We start from the raw sequence: 19,396 nt of genomic DNA on the forward strand, positions 1-19,396 counted from the left end.
CCTGGGATACTCAGCTTTTAACACAAATTTTAGGGATTTTCCTAGGGAAGAAGTACAGATTTGCTCACGTGTGCACCCTCTGGGAGAATCAGTGCATAGAATATGGTTGCTTTCCTTCTGGAACAAAGAATTTAGGAACAATCAAGGAATCGGGAACATGCGTCTAGCCCCCAGGACGGCCCAGCGGCCACAGACCGCAGAGGGCCTGGGGGCTGGATGCATCACCTCTGAGGTTTCCTCCACCTTTACGGTTTTGTGATCCTGAAAATACGTACATCTCCTAAGATACAATCCTTCCATAAACTGCAGCCAGGGCCCTCTGGGGAGGGCGCCGCCCACCGCACACGCCCTCGGGTCATCACTTGGTTAAACCTCTTCTGACTGTGCTGAGCCTCCGTCACCTCCCAGTGTCCACATCCTCGTGACCACAGGTGGGACAGGCCACACAACTCCGGGCTTTGCAGAGCAAGGACAAGAAGAGACTGGAACAAATGCACCTGCTCACTTGCTGAACCAGACGTCCAGTTTTAAGTTCCCGCAAGACTTAACTTAGGAAACCGGCATGAACTGAGCTGCCCCAAGAATGAGACAAGCACGATGCTTCCACGGTGCCCCCAGACCCCACTTCAGCAGACTTAACCGGGCATCGAACCACACGCCCAGGCCCCGGTGGGAGACGCCTGCAACGCTGTTACTGAGTCTAAAGGATTTCATGACAAAGGGTTTGAGAGACCGCTAGCCATTTTTTTCTTGTTTCTGGAACAACCAGCAAAGCCATCTGTCTCTGAAATAGGCCTGCTGCTTTATTCCTGAGTCCCTGCCTGTTCGGGGGCAGGGAGGCTGTGAGGACCTGACACTGAGTACAGTCAGTTTAGAAACAAAACAAGTGAAGAGGAGAGGATGGGGTGGGCGAGGGGAGGAGCTGGAAGAACAAGGGCTCTGCTTCCAGGAAACCGAGTACATGTCACTGGGCGGCTTGTCCTCCAGGACGCCCCGTGCACGCCGAGTCCCAGGCATCCTGGTAATTTCAGTGATATTAATGGTCCCTCTCTAATCCTTATACACATTTTAAACATCCGGAAATGGAAACCCAGCAAAGGGTGGCACCTTTCACACCACAGCGGCTCCAACAGGACCACCCAAAGGCCATTTCATTCTCTAGGAGAATGTGCCTTATTTTGACGTGCTATTTTGTGCTGATCTGGTAAGTTACAGATTCATTTGCAGATTATCTGTGGCCAGTAGAGATGCAGATCATTTCTGCCATGCAGAAGAGGTCACGGTGTTACTGCCTGTAAGGCATTAACTGGTCTTGTCTCCAACTTAGCAAACCTTTCAACCTTTCCTGCCAGACGGTCTAATGCTCTGATCCTCAGCGCCGCCACCCCGGCCCCCTGCCCTCACTCACCAGCTAGATGTCTTTCACACAAGCTCACAATGGCTCTGTGGGCTAGTCATGTTTTAACACTTTGAAAATTGTACCTTGATACATTTAAACTATATTGTCACCACTGTCCCATTACTCTTTTCATCTTTATAACCTTCTGCTGAGTCTGTGTTATGTCACAGTTTTTGTCACTGTTATCATATACTCTTAACTGTTTTATAATACAAATATTGTCGATTTTGTAGCAGTTATAATAAAAACAAAAACAACAAAAAGTTTTATCACAAAGTTAAGATTTCTAAATAACCAAGTTCCACTCTTCCAATATATCTGATCACTGCCCACCTACACAGGCAACTGGTTGCTTAGTTCAACCTGGACTCTTTCTCCTCAAACTGGTTCTCTTTTTCTAGATAATCCAGTACTCTAGTCTAATTTAGAAATCATGCCTATTATTGTCTCTTAAAATACGCTGCTTCCTATTCATCTGCCGATTTCTTTAGAGAGCAAATAACATTTATTGAACATTAACCGCCAGACATCGTATCAGACGATCCGTGTGTTTGAACAAACAGGCAAAGAGGAAACCAGAATTGTTTTAAAAATGAGCTGCCGGGCTTCCCTGGCGGTGCAGTGGTTGAGAGTCCGCCTGACGATGCGGGGGACGCGGGTTCGTGCACCGGTCCGGGAAGATCCCACACGCCGCGGAGCGGCTGGGCCCGTGAGCCATGGCCGCTGAGCCTGCGCGTCGGGAGCCTGTGCTCCGCAATGGGAGAGGCCACAACAGTGAGAGGCCCGCGTACCGCAAAAAAAAAAAATGCGCTTTCATCTTTACTTCAGTCTTTAAAAGCCATGACCCCGCGTGGTGATCCTCAAAACTCCCACCTCCTTTTCGTGATTGTCTACCCGCTAAGTGCCTTCCGTCTTTCTCTCGCACTTTCCTGCGCTGCTATTATTGATGTTATAGTGCAGTGTGGTACATGGACCTGCTTTCTACCCGCTAGGTGCCTTCCGTCTTTCTCTCGCACTTTCCTGCGCTGCTATTATTGATGTCATAGTGCAGTGCGGTACATGCACCTGCTTCGCTTCTAGAGCTTTTGGAAATGTCCCTCTGCTCTGCTCACCCTCCCGATTCCACACCGGATGCCCCCACGGATGCAAGATCCGTGCAGTCTGGTCGCTCGTTTCTGCTCCACGCGCAGCTCTAATTACCTTCATTTCACCCAGAGGACAGTGGGTCCTGGGACTCACAGGGGGTCCAGGGCTCCCAGCAGGAGGCCCGAGCTGGGCACTGACAGGAGGGCAGCCTGACCTTCTCTCTTCTCCACACCACACTGCCTCTCAGCACGGTCCCGGTTCCAGAAATTTCCAATAAGAACTTAACCATGCCTGATCCCTTGGGGGAAGCAAAGGGATGCTTAGAACGAGCAGGTCGCTTGACGGAAGTCACAGAGCCAGCATGAGAACTTGGAACACAAACTCAGGTCCTTTCAGCTGTGAACTGTCATCTTCAATGACTTAGTCACGAATATTTAAGCCCCCGGCCCCCACATCTCCTCCACAGCACCCCTGCGTCGTTTTCATTTCATGTTGACTTGATTTCTTCTATCAGATCTTAATGATGTTTCCTCAAGTACCTTGTAGGACCTTTAAGGACTAACATATACACACTGCTATATATAAAACAGATAACTAGCAAAAACCTACTGTATAGTACAGAGAACTATATTCAGTATGTATTTTGTAATAACCTATAAGGGAAAAGAATCTGAAAAAGAATACACACACACACACACACACACACATATATACACATATATATATAACTGAATCACTTTGCTGTATACCTGAAGCTAACACAATAATGTAAATCAACTATACATCAATTTTAAAAAATCCAGATTAAAAAAAAGAAATCCTTCAAGAAAAAAATTAGGGATAATATCTCTACACTTTTTTATCCCTAGTTCAGCGACCAATAAACATTTATTAAATAAATGAATGGCGCGGAGTAAAAATGTGTTCTGTGTAAACTGGAGCTTTTTTAGTGTGCTGTGGAAAGGCGCAGCTATTTTTATTTGATCTTTTGTTTTTTAAGACTTGGTTTTATAGTAAGATAAATGTCAGTTATCTATTCTGTGACCATCACGAGACAGAATGTAAACTCCGCGACTGTTAAAGACCGGAGTTGACAGCTCGCAGTGACGTTCGCTGGCGAAGGACCTCTTGACGCCAAGCCTTCACCCCGTTGGAGCGAGTGTGTCTTCCAGCTCACCATTGTTACGGGGGCTTCACGGAAAACATCGGAGAGGTACTGACCATGACACCCCCTCACCACATTTGAGTAACACAGGAAGCTCTTGGAAATATTACCCCAGACCCCTTTAGGTGTCTTGAAAACCCTGCATGAAATTAAGTACCGCCACTTTAGTTGAATTTCTTGGCACCAAGAAATTAAATTCAAATGCAAACGGAGGCGATAAAATTAAGTTGCAGTTTCCCCTATACAGTGGGGATAATATAGAATATTATAGGGGATAATATATATAATATAGGGGATAATAATATAGGGGATAATAATAATATAGGGGATAATATATAGGGGATAATATAATAGGGGATAATAATAATAATATAGGGGATAATATAATCATTCAGATAATACAGAAAATAATTAATTTTCAATATTTGCATTAAAGAAGACACAAAATTTACAAATTATCACAATACCTCAGGACACAGCCCCGGTCCTACAGAGAGCTACTTGACATTAATCCAAAATATCATGTAAGCTAACACAGTCAGCCTTTCTCCTTAAACCTTTCTGGCCAACTTGTTAACAGGTGTTAATATGTACCTACATTAACCAATTTAACTTCTCCCACGGTCCCCCCTATCCCCAGGGAAGTGAAACTAGATATTGTTGAAGTGAAACCAACAGGTCAGTTGCTTGGAAGACAAAGAAAGAAAGAGAAACCAAAATCCTAGAAAACCCACCTCACAGATAATCAGTGCCTGAATAATTAGGAGTTTGCTAGAATACCGTATTGTTCTCGACAATAACAAGTGTTGACAAAGATGTGGAGAAATCAGAGCCCTCCTACGCTGCAGCTGGGGATGTAAAATGGCGCAGCCACTTTAGAAAGCAGTTGGGCAGTTCCTCAAATACAAAGTTACCATACGACCCAGCAATTCCACTCCTAGGTATCTACCCAAGAGAATCGCAAACATGTCTACACAAAGACTTGTGCGTGAATGTTTATAGCAACATTATTCCTAAGAGTTAAAAAAGTGGAAACAAACCACATGTCCACCCACTGATGCACGAATAAACCAAATATAATGTACCCGTGGATCTGAATACTATTTGGCCAAAGAAGAAGCACTAATACATGCTACACGTGGATGAACACTGAAAATATTATCCTAAGTGACAGAGGCCAGTCTCGACAGCCCATATACCATGTGATCCCATTTCTATGAAACGTCGAGAACAGGCAAGTCCATGGAGACTGAAAGCAGACCAGTGGTTGCCAGAGGCTGGCGCTGGAGGGAGGGGATGGGGAAACTTTCAGAAAGCTACACTGCCTTCTTCCCACAAATTTAGCCGTAATTCACCCTTACAAGGTGCACTGGTTTACCTCCTGCTCCAACAGGCAAACATCTTGCAGCTGTCCTTGGACAGTACAGACGAAATCATTGACTCACACCCAGCCGGTGAAGTCAAGACTCCACATACCTTAAGCAGGTAGAATTTTTAAACAGCATACAAGTGATTCGGCCACGGAAGAAACCCAACTTAGCACAGTGGCCAACTCAGTCTGAATATCACCGATGCAGTCATCAAAGGACCACAGTTCGAAAACGGTCACAGGTTAAGAAGACGTGAAGTAACTGTCTTTTCAAAAGTCACGTGAGGGGGAGGTTGGAAGAAAAATCAGCGATCCAACGCCACGGTCTGTGAACGACTCAGATGTCCACAGGAAACAACTACCGCAATATCAACAGCCGCGTCCCCCCGCCGGCCACGTCCCGACTCTCGCAGGGCTGCTCCGCCTCCAGCAAAGGGCCCGGACTCTCCTCTCCAGGTCCTGCCCTGCTCTTGCAGGCCAGAAGGGAAAGAGAAATCTCAGCGTGATGTTAGCTACGTGAGCTTTCCTTTCTGTTCTTTAAAAAAAAAAAATCCTGTTCTGAACGACAAAAGTTCAGGACACCTAGACATGCACATTTAAACCACCGCGTCTACGGGCACTCGCCCGACATAACGGGCATTTCAGCTCCATGTACAACTGGGGTCTCACCGCTCTAGAATCTGTTCTTCGAGGACCCTCTCCATGTTCGGGGGAAGCTGCCAGAGCCCACGTAACCAGAGGCAGCGAAGACCCATGAGGCACCGTCAGGGCCTAAAACGTGGGCCTGTAGGTGGGAAGATGGACCAGACGCTCGCACAGCTGAGGCTCCCACGCTCTCTTCTCCAATTCCCGCCCCTCTCCTGTGTTCCTACGGTCCTCAGGACCCCTCCCGTCTGGACTTCTCTCAACAGATCCCCACTCCCTGATGACTCATCTCACCTCACTGCCCGGAATCGCTACGAGGGACCAGGCTGCCTAAGCGCTGCGCATCGCTGTAGCTCCGTCACCCAGCACGCGTCTGCGCGCGGAGCCCTCGACAGAGGACTGTCCGGGGGTGAACTGCTGCACCTTTAACCCTGCCGCTGCCTCGCTGCATTTGGAAACCGCTCTTGCTGCCGACGTGCTACTGCCCAGCACCAATCAAAGTCGCCCTCCTCACCTCCCACCCGACTGCCCTGCAGCCGGGGACGCCGTGACCCCCCACTCTTCTCCAGGCTCCTGGGACGCCCCGGCCGCTGCTCCACCCGGCGCTGCTCCCCGTCTATCCATCTCCTCATCGGCTGCCCTTTGCTCCACAAGGGGATTTCTCCAGCTCCGTGTGCCCCCCCTTCCCTGCTCGGGGATGAACTCTCCTAAGAACCAGGAGCATCTCCACCAGGACCCACGGCCTCTTCTCAGCAGCCCCCGAGACAAGGAAACCTCCAGCATCTCCTGCTCGCGCTGCCCGTCCTCCCCGCTGTCCACACCCATGGCTTGAGGACACCCCACGTCCCCGCCGTGTCCTCACCTGTCTCCCGCCCTCACATCCAGGTCTCTGTGTCCATGTCCACATCCACACCCCCTGCCTCGGGCTGTGCTACTTCTCACCGAAAGCTGTGATCATTTTCCTGCTCTCCATCCATTCCACACCCAATGCCATGTCCTCAGGGAAAGGTCCTACAGTGTGTCCCCAGTCACAGCCAGCACCTTCCACACTCCCGTCCCTTCCTGGGTCGAAAGTCAACCTCCCCAGCCTGGTCCTCAGGCCCTCATCGTTCACAGCCGCCCTGACTCACACCGACTTTCATAAACCGTAAGGAACTCCCAGGACGTGTGAGGCTCCGAGCCGGGTGTTCAGCGAGCAGCAGGAAGAACAGGACGCTCTCATCCGACCCCGTGCGGACACTCGGGACCTCGGTCCGCCCGCGTCTCCGCAGGTCTGCGCTGTCCCACCCACACGGAGGCCTCTGTGGCCACGGAGCCTCTCAAAATCCCCTGAGACCCGCCTCCCGTGCCTCTCTTCCCCGGCCACACCCTCCGCGCTCCCCGCCGCCCCACCATGCCCCGGCAGTGGGCAGACCAACTCCGTCCCCTGGAGCCCGAGGCAGGGGACACGGCGCTGAGAGCTGGTGGCTGGGCTCTGCCGCCACATCAGACGTGCACAGAACTGGTTCCTGACTCAGAAGAGACCCCGGTGTCCCGGGATGTGCGGAGTGAGTGAACGGCTGCAGCTGAGAGGGAGGAGAGCTCCAGAGCCCCACATGCAGAAGGACGTGCCCTCAGCGCGCTGCGGAGCGGCGGCAGGGCAGAGCCAGGCGGGCAGGTGCACGGCCACCAGGCAGAGCTTCAAGTACGCCGATCGACAGGTCATGGCTGCAGAGAACCAGGAGTACCGAGAAAAGGCCGTCGATTTGAAAATTCGGAGATCACCATTTAACTTGGAGTGTACTTTCACTACCTGGATGACGTACATCAAATTATATCGACGAGAAGTAAACGCAGGGGGAGGAGATGGGTGGCTGTTCTCCACGCCTCTGTCAAACCTCTGTAGCAGGAGGCCGCAGGGACACTGGCAGCACGGCTGGCTAGAACCAGAGGCGGCTGCGGCCACTCAGAAAGGCAGCCACGGAACCCTCGGGGGCCGCAGCGAGCTCAGTGGCCTCTGGACATGGCCCCCGCACACCCTGAGGCCTCAGAAGAAGAGGTCTGGGCTGGCCTGGAACTCTCCCCTTTCTTGGGACAGTGAAGGAATTCATGCGTCTGAAAGCCTGGACGCCTGTGACCAGTGACAGCACAGGTGACGCTGCTCTGAAAAAAGGAGTTTGCTACCGAAGTGTCACCGTGTGGAGCTCGGCGTCTGCGGGAAGGGCCTCCCGAAGGAAAAGGATTAATACAAAGCTCTTTGTTGATTCTGCTCCGTTTGCACAAACCCGCTCCCACCCACCTGACCCACACCAAGGCCCTTTTAACTGAACAGCAGACGCAGTGTGACTCTGTAGAAACGGAATCGCTTTCTTGATAAATTAGCCAATTAGAACTTCCCCAGGACTCACAGAAGCCAAAGGCACTACGATTTCCTACCCTATCTCTTGGAATTGCTTTCTTTTTCTCTCCATTTGATGGATTTTTTCCAATAGTTCTATTGCCCATTTCAAACAAATTGCCCCGTGGAGCCCTTCGCTCTAAAACCTGTGTTTTCCATGCAGAAAATTAATGTGCCCACTCAATTACTGTGCTTTGCTTTCACCTCCTGAAATTTAAGGCTGCAAGATCCTGAAAGGTAACTTCTCTCTAGCGAGGGGGCTGGGCACAGCGGCCTGACTCAGACCCTGATGCCAACCGAGAATCATTTCTGCTGGAGCCTTAAGTCAGGGCGCGTGGTTGAGCTTCCACCTGGGTGCAGGTCTGGGGCTCTGGGGCACCGGGGCATCACCTTTACTGGGCTGTCGCCGCCGCTCTTGCAACTCGCACGCCCTTCCCTGTCCGAAGGCTGCTTTCGGCCCCTGCACCCGCCGGACATGACCTTGGCATATCCTTGACGTGTCCTCCCCTCCTATCCTCAGTCACACTTCTCGTTTCTCATCACTGGTGAAGCATTGAATTTTCCTGTGGTTACTCCCCAGCTCTCTAATTTTCCACTTTTACTTTGAAATTAACTCCACATCATGTGAGCAGGTAGAGGAAAGAGAACCTTTTATCGTCCACACAGGTAAACTGTCACATCCGTATCTCCCCACTTGGCGGCGGTGATGGTTAATGTCACGTGTCCACTTGGCGGCAGTGATGGTTAATGTCACGTGTCACGTGGTTAATGTCACGTGTCCACTTGGCTGGGCCATGGTGTCAGTTATTTGGTCAAACGCTAGTCTAGATGTTGCTGTGAAGGCACTTTTTAAAAATATGATGAACAGTTAAATCAGGAGACGTTGAGTCAAGCAGATGACAGGACCCTCCACAACGTGGGTGGGCCTCATCCAATCAGTAGGTGGCCTTAAAAGACTGACGTCTACCAAAGAGAAAGGGATTCAGCCTCAAGATTGCCTTCGGGGCAAGACCGCGACATCAGCTCCTGCTAGACTCTCCAGCCTGGCGAGCTGCCCGTAGACTGTGCTGTTGCCAGCCCCGCAACTGTATGAGCTCATTCCTCAAAGCCAGTCAACTTCTGGGTCTCTCTCGCTCTCTCATTTCAGTTCTGTTTCTCTGGAAGAAACTGTTAAATCCAGGTAATCAGAAATTTTCAATAAAATGCCTCATACGATCTCTAAAATGCCATGCCTTGTATGTTAAGACCAATGATCTGCTGAAGGTTTCTGAAATGAGAGCATATTCAAAGACTAGATATGCAGAATTGTCAATAATCATGATGTCAAAAGTGACAGGCTACTAATGGACTCAAAATTGAGGAAGTAAATTATTCCCAGAGGTAAAATCAAAGTCCTAACTTAATTTGGCCCTTGCACATCTCAGTCCCTTAATTCTCTGCATTGGTTTATTTCTTACAGAATGGATTTCCAAGTAGCTTTCGAGTAAATTATAGCCTTGAATCAGAAAAATCTAAATTATAGGCGCCTAAAAAAATCATACTCGTGGCCCAACGTTGCCAATAAATAAAATCCCTTGTGAAAAAAATCTTGCACAGAGCGAGCAATAAAATTTTACCTAGTGCCTGTCATGTGTGCTGGGAACAGTTATAAGCAGAAGCATTTACTGTACATTCTTTGGTCACACAAACTAGCATCTACTCAGCGCCACAAACACACGTCACAGTGAGGTGCTCTGGTCTCCATTATTAGGAAAGGCTTATATTAAGTTACGTAAAGGGGGGAAATGCCCAAATTGGTAATAAATACAATTACAGAGTAGGTCCCCTGGAGAAGCAAAACATAATGTAAAACGAATGCACTTTCGGTACACGCTACCACTTGACCTTAAACTCAGAACAAAAATAAAACAATGGGTTTTCCTTTAACTCCGATCTCCATTAAGATAACGAAAGAACTATTTCATTTTAAAACGGCAGACTGGACCCATCCTACCTTTCCAAGTCTTCAAAAGGCCACCACCGAGGTCACACCACAGTAGGGATGAGTTTATTTTAGGTCCTGGTCGCTCAGCAGGAGAGCTCAGACCATGAAATTATCTGAGCTTTGAACCTTGTCCTGCGCAGAACACAAAAACCCACCAGTGCGATTTGTAGGTTCATGCTGCTGCCCAGCATTAAGTTAATGTATAACAACAATTACACATCAGGGAGAAAAGAAATCAACAAGTTAAATATACACTCCAGAAAAACCTTAACCAGCAACAACAACGAGAATGTGATCATGTTGGCAATGCCGCCGGCCCTATCTGTACTTTTCCCCCTCTTTCCCGTACATGGGAGGGTGCCTGCTTGCGACCAGGCAGTGGGTGTGTGGACAGGTGACAGCTGGGCCCACCTGTGACCCAGTCAACAGGGGCGGTTCTGTTCAGCTGCATGGTTTGGGTTTCAGGACAAAAGCAGTCTGACTATTTGGGTTCGGGTAGAACCAAAAATTCTTCCCAGAGGATTTTCTGTGGGAATTTCAACATTCAAATGAGTTGAACGCTGATTTCTCAAAATGAGTCATTCACAGGGAGCACAGATACCAGATACCTATTCAAAATCAGTCATTCAAACATGGCAGTCAACACTGCCATGAATAAAGAAGGAGCCAGTCATTATATGAGGTGATTTGAAAACAATAATGAATATAATTCAACTATCAAATTACTACCTGCTTTTCTTTCTAGTGTGAAAAGTAAACTCAGGTTTTTGATGGGGATCTTTTATATCTACTTCCCCATGGATGTTTAAAGACACTGTAATGTAAAATGTACAATGAAAATCTAAATGGAGATGATGTCTGCCATTGATTTAAAACATTCCTATAGTTGAGCGTTCAGGAATCATTCTTTGTATTCAACTAAGACAGAGGATACTTCTAAATTTTAAATTGCTTTTTAGGATAAAAGGATGGTGGTTCATTAAAATCCTGATAAACATTCACTAAATCAATAGATAGAAGTCTTGAATATCAGTTGGCATGTTTGAAATAAATACATCTTCATCGATCTCCAAGAAAAGGATAGGTAACTCTTCCATAAGATGTTATAAAATTAATGTATAATACATCCCTGTTTACTAAATTATTAGCCTCCATTTTGTAAACCATGGAAATCACATTTCTCAGATCATTCTACCAGAAGAACAAGAATCCTTCTGAATTCCTGTAATCTTTATTTTGATAGAGAATCACAGGTGGATTGTTAAAGGTTTATTTAGGCTATGTGGGAACTTAATATGTTAATTAATAAAACTGAATGGGGTTTTTTTGTTGTTTTTTTTGCGGTACGCGGGCTTCTCACCGCCACGGAGCACAGGCTCCGGACGCGCAGGCCCAGCGGCCATGGCCCGCGGACCCAGCCGCTCCGCGGCACGAGGGATCCTCCCCGACCTGCCCCCCGCATCGGCAGGCGGACCCCCAACCACTGCGCCACCAGGGAAGCCCTGAATGATTTTTAATACGTTTTAAAAAAAAAAAAGGAATCAGCTAGTGACTCTTCACTTAGTACTTTATGTAACTTCTCACAGCAGTCCTGTGAAGGAAATTAGCTTTTCTGGGTGATTTTTAACAAGTTACCTAATCTCCCCGAGCCTAGTCTCCTTCACAGGGTGCGAGTACTAATGTCTGCTCACTGTGTTGTATGTACGAAGTGAACCAATATATGAAAAACCCAGGTAGCACCATTGCAGAGGATGCTTACATGATCGTTTTAAAAATCGCACAGGGCGGGCTTCCCTGGTGGCGCAGTGGTTGAGAGGCCGCCTGCCGATGCAGGGGACGCGGGTTCGTGCCCCGGTCCGGGAAGATCCCACATGCCGCGGAGCGGCTGGGCCCGTGAGCCACGGCCGCTGAGCCTGCGCGTCCGGAGCCTGTGCTCCGCGACGGGAGAGGCCACAACAGTGAGAGGCCCGCGTACCGCAAAAAAAAAAAAAAAAAAAAAATCGCACAGGGCAAAATCAGGATTTGAACGAATGCTCTAAATTTCGAATCCCAGTGTGGAGAGCAATGCAGGTCAGCTCTTCCTCCCCCAGGCCAGGTGCGCCAACAGGAAAGGCCACCGTCAGCCAATGGGGAGCGTTACAAAGTAATAAATGCCTCGATTGGGATCTCTGAAAACTTTCCATGTAGGAAGAGTTCCAACTTTTGGACATGCCGCTTTTTTGTCTACTAAGTTTAAGGAGTGAGGATGCCTGGTCAGATGTTTCTAGTTCTGCCACCAACCTTGGTGTGCTTTGATGGCATTTTCCACAGGGAAGAGTTATGTCTGCATGGAAGGAAGATTCTATTCATTATATTTGACTTATAGGTGAAAAATGTATGTTCAGTTTGTGTGATTTTTGAAACACTCAGCCCTCTGCTAAAACAACCTCAACATACAAATGAAAGAAAACGAAATGAAGAGATTTAGATTCAGTAAGAGAAAGAACCCAAGAGAGTACGGGAAATAATAACTCAAAAAAAAAAGAGGCTTTAACCTTATTGCTAGGAAGTCATGTGTGCATGTAGAAATCTTTCTCTACCTTTGCCGGCCAGTTACCATGAGCAGGAAATATATGTGAGTAGACGTCTTTCCTGAGAAGCTCCATAAAACCCTATCCCAAATGCAGCAATGACAATCATGGTGCCCCTCGCCCCTGTGAGGCCCCCCACCAGCACGGAGAACAGTGCCACGACATGCGAGTCACTGCGGTACACACCCCCAGCCCACCCCCCGGGGTCTCATCGGGCGCGTTTGGATGGACTAGGCCTCGTTTAATGGGTCTGCTTAACGACGCAGAACACGGTGAGTCTTCTAATGCCGATAAAATCTGCACGGCAAACTGTAACCCCATTAGTAGCACCCAAAATTACTAGAAATGAAGGCTTTGAAAAATTAAGGGATACAGCTTAAGGGAGGATAAAGACAGGACCATAAAAATCATAGCACTGAAGTCATGCTAATCTCATCTCACACTAAGGGTGGTGGGAAGACTCAGCCTTTCTAGAAATAGCTTGCATGTCACCCAGCCAGCCTTCCTTCCCAAGGCGGGATTCCTCCTACAGGGAAAAAAAAAAAAAAAAGAAACCGAAGAGTTTTCCACAAGTAGGTTAATAATTTCAATGCAACTTTTCACTCAGACATGTATTGGCTACCAGGTTATACCAGGTACTGATGACAAATACGGGAGCACAATCACTTAACCCTCAGCTCTTACTGAACGCCAGCTCCTGTGTGAAATCAGGAAGCGGGGAAAACCACACGCCAGTGAGTGCCGGAACTTGGGCCCAGGCCGGCTGACTCTGGAGCCCAGGACCTTAGGCATTTCCTCAAGGGAAAACTACATTCTTTTACAACAGCTTCCAGAGACATTCCAAAGAATTATTAGAAAAAAAGAGTACTCCTTTGTCAAAGAATTTAATGAGGAAAAATTTCAGCTAATCAGCTGTTAAAATTTCATATACTGAACCAAATCATCTATTATTTCAAACAAATACTAGAATATGGTTAATACTAGATAAATATTAAATATGAATATTAAAATATGGCTAATATCAGCTTCATTCTTTAAAAGGAGCTTAAGCCATCAGTTATAACAGTCATTATTTATTGGTAACTAACTGCACAAAAAATTGGGGGTTTGGGGGGAAAGGGGAGTGACTGTTAGTGGGCATGGGGGTTTCTTTTTGGGGCAATGAGCACGTTCTAAAATTGACCGTGGGGATGATTCGCATGACTCTGTGAATATAATAAAAACAGTTTAATTCTGCAGTTTAAATGGATGAGTGACACAGTATGTCAATCATATTTTTTTTTTAAATTGTAGTTTTATTAGTTTCAGGTGTACAGCAAAGTGATACAGTTATTCATGTATGTCTATATTTTTTCAGATTCTTTTCCCTGATAGGTTATTACAAAATATTGAGTATGATTCCCTGTACTACACAGTAGGTCCTCGTTGGTTATCTATTTTATATACAGTAGTATGTGTATGTCAATTATATTTCAATAAAGCTGTTTAAAAAAGAAACAAATGAGGCTAGTGGCTTTGCTGTGGTGCCAATTCATTCTTTTATTTTTAATTTTTATTTCATATTGGAGTATAGTTGATTAACAATGTTGTGTTAGTTTCAGGCGTGCAGTCCACTCACTCTTAACAGAGTAAGAAGGTGTTAACAGGCAGGAATGGTGAAGAATGAACCACAGGGTTACAATCTCAGCTCAGCCGTTAGACAGCATGTGTCAGCTCAGGTCATTATTTAAACTTTCTGGTCTTCAATATGTGCATCTTATGCGGACAGTAACACCCTCCCAGCACCGCATGGCACACAGTAAGCGTGCTTATCATGGTACCTGTTATTACTAGTACTATTAATCACTATACACAAGTAGTGTCATGTACACACTGCTATATTTAAAACAGATAACCAACAAGGGCCTACTGTACAGCACAGGGAACTCTGCTCAATGTTCTGTAATAACCTAAATGGGAAAAGAATCTGAAAAAGAACAGATACATGTATATGTATAACTGAATCATTTTGTGGTACACCTGAAACTAACACAACATGGTTAATCAACTGTACTTCAATATAAAATAAAAATTAAAAAAAAAAACAAGTCATGTCCCAATTGTGGAGTAAAACAAACTCTTACTACAAGAAGACAGATGCATGTTGCTCAGACGTTTCTAAAAGAGCTCTACTTGTGGCAGCCATATCATAAAGCAGCTCAATGAACTGCTGCTAATTCAACACACGTTTTTAAGAGCGCGCTCAGGACCGGCAGGCACGGGCTTTCAGCTTGCATTTCATACCTCTCGTGCCTTTTTGGCCTACACGGGGAGTTTTTTTAAAAACCGAGTTCATTTTCAATATTTAAGAATAGAGAGATTTTGGGCTTCCCTGGTGGCTCAGTGGTTAAGAATCCGCATGACAATGCAGGGGACACAGGTTCGAGCCCTGGTCCTGGACGATCCCACATGCCATGGAGCAACTAAGCCCGCGAACCACAACTACTGAGCCCACGAGCCACAACTACTGAAGCCCACGCACCTAGAGCCTGTGCTCCGCAACAAGAGAAGCCACCGCAATGAGAAGCCCGCACACCGCAACGAAGAGTAGCCCCTCCTCGCCGGCTCGCCGCAACTAGAGAAAGGCTGCACGATGCAACGAAGGCCCAACACAGCCAAAAATAAATAAAATAGAATAAATAAAACATTAAAAAAAAAGAATAGAGATATTTCACTTGCATTAAGATTTCCGGATTCTCTTGGAAAATAAGAAAGTTTGCTAACACTGGGCCACCTTCCCTTGGTACCCGACAGGCAGAACCTACTGAGTTTCCATCCAAACTGCATAGCTCCTGTTAGATAAATCAAAGGCAAACCGTATCAGCCAGACCAACGGATACACGCCTGAATTGTTATAAAGGCGTTTGATCACTTTCTTCCAAATATCTCTAAGAAGTTAATGTCACAGTTAAAAATGATGGTGAATCAGGGAAGTAAAGCGGTGTCCGCGTCCGCCATGCTGTGATTAACTGAGGAATAACAAAGAAGTTGAATAGACCATTTTCCACTTCTTTTTATACGAGGAAGAAAGGAGGAGGCTGGTTAATAAAATGATAAGCAATAAAGCATGAGCTTGTTATTTTTTAACAGTTCATAGTCTGTCAACCACCTATAATGGAAGAGAATGTAAAAAACGAATATATATGTTTATATATGTATGTATAACTGAATCACTTTGCTGTACACCTGAAACTAACACAACATTGTAAATCAACTATATTTCAATAAAATCTGTTTTTTTTTTGGCCGCCCCACGCTGCTCGTGGGATCTTAGTTCCCTGAACCTGGGCCTCCTGCAGTGGACGTGGGGAGTCCTAACCACTGGACCACCAGGGAATTCCCAATAAAAATATTTTTGAATAAAAAGTAAAATATCAAAAATAGATTATCAACCAACCACCTACCGTTTACTTAGATATATGGAGCTTCTTTAGAGAATTAACAGAAAACACGGTGATTACATTAAAGAGCCCCACGGTGACAGAAAGAAGACAGGACCATTTCCAGGGATCATGCCAGGTTCCTGTGTGCTTAATCTGTCCTTGGACTGGCCTGGCCCCATTAATCAAAGCAACTGGTTTTCTGGGAGAATAACATGTTTTCGTGATCTGAAAAAGAGATATTAAAGGGAAACTATGATGTCATTGTGAAAAAGAGAGCAAATACTATGATATATTTAACTGTATTTTCTCACTTTTTGTTGTGTTACATGAAAAGTAATAGACCAAGGTCTTTGCTGCCCTTCTATAATTACACCTGGTTAAACAGGTTAAACTAATAGTGTGTTTACAAAACGATGTGAGGTAACTTCAGTACTGACACTGATACCGGATCTGTTTGTATTTAAATTCAACATGACTTACGTAGATATTCTTTATATAGTTGTGTTACTGAAAAAGTGATGTAAATAAAACTTTTCAGTATACATGGAAGCTTCTATTTCTCAAGAAATAATACATAAAAATGTATATAAAGTTTAAGAAATTTACACTTGGCCTCTATCTTTATAACAATCAGACTTAAGAAAGAAAAAGTACACCAGGGGCTAAGCAAAGCCAGATCTCCTGCACTCACTTCAGTGCCTGACACACAGGAGACCTGCAAGAAATGCCCGGCTTTTAACTGAAAGCGACTATGCAACCATGTAATAAAACAGGTTCCCCGCACAGCATATTCAATACTGCTTTTCATATTTAAGTGGCAGCATCTGAAACTAAAATAATCTTCAAGGTTTAATTTATTCTTATGTTTTCCAGTAATCAGTCTTTGTGGAAGCCGTTGAGATTTCTAGGTTTTTGTTCTGTGGGAGAATAAAAAATACTTAAGTCCACGTCTCTCTAGTTTATTTTTATATTATCAGGAACTAACACCATATCTGGAATAGAGGAATTACATAACAAACTTTTTAGAATAGATTAATAATATAGCTTTTATGTCAATAACCCATGACTCTGCTCTAGATCTAATTAAAGGTTGAATACTTAATAAGCAATAAGCCAGTTAACTAATAAATACTATTCAACAAGAGGTAATGTACACAACCTTGAAATATATCCTTTTTCTCCAGTCCTGGTCAGCAACTTTAGCTGCCTGACCTCTAATTTTGAGATCAAGCATGGTTTTCTTCAGACTTTCTAATCCTAAAACAATGGTGTAATGAACTGGCCCTCTGGTACCTACATTTTCAATAGAGAATATAAACTCTACTCTTCCCTTGGATGGTTGTCAAAGTTGCCCTAAATTGGCAATACGGAGTTTTAGTCTCCTTATTCTTGCCAGACAATATGATTTCAAATTCTTCACTGTCTAATCCTCATTCCCCTTCCCTCACCAGAAAAAAACAAAAGCAAGAAACAAATAATAACTATTAACATCACTACAACAAAACACTCCATTTCAGGATTAACAGCATTAACCAACAGGATTAGACAGTTATAGCAAACTCCACCCTACAGCAACAGAATATATATAGTCTTCTCAAATGCACATAGAACACAGATCAAGACAAACAATATTCTGGGCTATAAAGCAAACTTCAAAAATTTTTCAAGAACTGAAATCATACAGAATGTGTTCTCCAACCGTAACAGAATCAACTGGAAATCAATAACAGAAAGATAAAAGGAAAATCTCCAAACATCTGGAAACTAAACAACACACTTTTAAATAATCCACAGGTCAAAGAGGAAGTCTAGAGAGAAATTTAAAAAATACATTTAACCGAATAAAAATGAAAATGAGAATGCAACATATCAAAATTTGTAGAACACCGCTAAAGCAGTGCTCTGAGGGAAATTTACAGCATTAAATAAATACATAAGAAAGTAAGAAACTTCTCAAATTAGTAGTCTAAACTCCCAACTCAAGAACCTAGAGAAAGAGCAAAATAAACCCAAAGCAAGCAAAGGAAAGAAATAATAAAGGCAAGAACAGATATAAAAGAAATTGAAAACAGAGAAACAGCAAAAATCACTAAAACTAAAAGCTGGTTCTTTTAAAAGAGTAATAAAATTTACAAACTTTCTAACAAGGTTGACAAAGAATAAAGAAAAAAAGACACAATATACCAATATTAGGAATGAAATAAGGTAACACTACCGACACTGCAGACATCAAAAAGATAATAAGGGGGGACTTCCCTGATGACACAGTGGTTAAGAATCTGCCTGCCAATGCAGGGGGCATGGGCTTGAGCCCTGGCCCGGGAAGATCCCACATGCTGCGGAGCAACTAAGCCCATGAGCCACAACTACTGAGCCCGCGTGCCGCAACTACTGAAGCCCGCACACCTAAAGCCCGTGCTACGCAACAAGAGAATCCACCACAATGAGAAGCCCGCGCACCACAACAAAGAGTAGCCCCCACTCACTGTAACTAGAGAAAGCCCACGCGCAGCAACAAAGACCCAACGCAATCAAAAATAAATAAATAAATAAAATTGATTCTTTAAAAAAAAAAGATAATAAGGGAATACTGTGAACAACTCTATACACACAAATTGGACAACTTAGACAAAATGGACCACTTGCTCAAAAAACAAAAACTACCACAATTCACACAATATGAAACAGGTAACTTCAACAGACCTTAACCATTTATGGAAATTGAATATGTCATTTCAAAACTAAGAAGAAATCTCCAGGCCCAAATGCTCTCACTGAAGAATTCTACTAAATATTTAAGAAAGAATTAACACCAATTCCACCCTTTGTCATCCAGGAAATGGAAGACAACTTCCATTCATTTTATGAAACTAGTATTACCCTCATACCAAAACCAGATAAAAATAGTACCCTACCACCACCACCACCAAAAACAAACGAAGACAAAAACAAAAACCCCACTACAGACAGACCAATATCCTTCATGAATATAGACATAAGAATGCTTAATAAAACAGAAGATAATACAGCAATATATAAAAATAATTACAACACATGACCAAGTGGGGTTTATTCCATTTGGGTTTATTCCAGGAATCCAAGGCTGGTTCAGTGTTTGAAAATTAATCAATATAATTCATTATATTAATGGGCTAAAGAAAAAAATCATATGATCATATCAATCGATAGAAAAAAATTTGATAAAATTCAGTCATCATAAAAAAAAACTCTCAAAAAAATGGAATAGAAGACAATTTCCTCAACTCGATAAGGAGCATCTACCAAAAACCTACAGCTAACATTATGCTTAATGGTGAAAAGACAGGATGCTTTCCCTCTAAGATCAGAAAGAAGAGGCAAGGACTTTGCTCTCACCACT

At 44.7% G+C, this 19,396-nt stretch overlaps 1 protein-coding gene across 4 annotated transcripts in view; it reads right to left on the bottom strand.

Annotated features, from left to right (window-relative positions):
- The window catches only part of SPATA13 (spermatogenesis associated 13), a 207,011-nt gene that overhangs the window by 88,024 nt on the left and 99,591 nt on the right, over positions 1-19,396 (bottom strand). Inside the window, exon 2 of one of the 4 annotated variants that reach the window (XM_079903283.1) lies at positions 16,039-16,242. The exons of 1 other annotated variant lie outside the window; for it this stretch is intronic. The gene's annotated coding sequence lies outside the window, so the exon portion shown is untranslated. Of the gene's footprint in view, positions 1-10,034; positions 10,158-16,038; positions 16,276-19,396 lie in introns of those variants that run through there. 2 more of the 4 variants (XM_079903284.1, XM_079903282.1) reach the window with 2 other exon arrangements.

The sequence above is a fragment of the Stenella coeruleoalba genome (assembly GCF_951394435.1).
Source record: "Stenella coeruleoalba genome assembly, chromosome: 18".
NCBI lineage: Eukaryota > Metazoa > Chordata > Mammalia > Artiodactyla > Delphinidae > Stenella > Stenella coeruleoalba.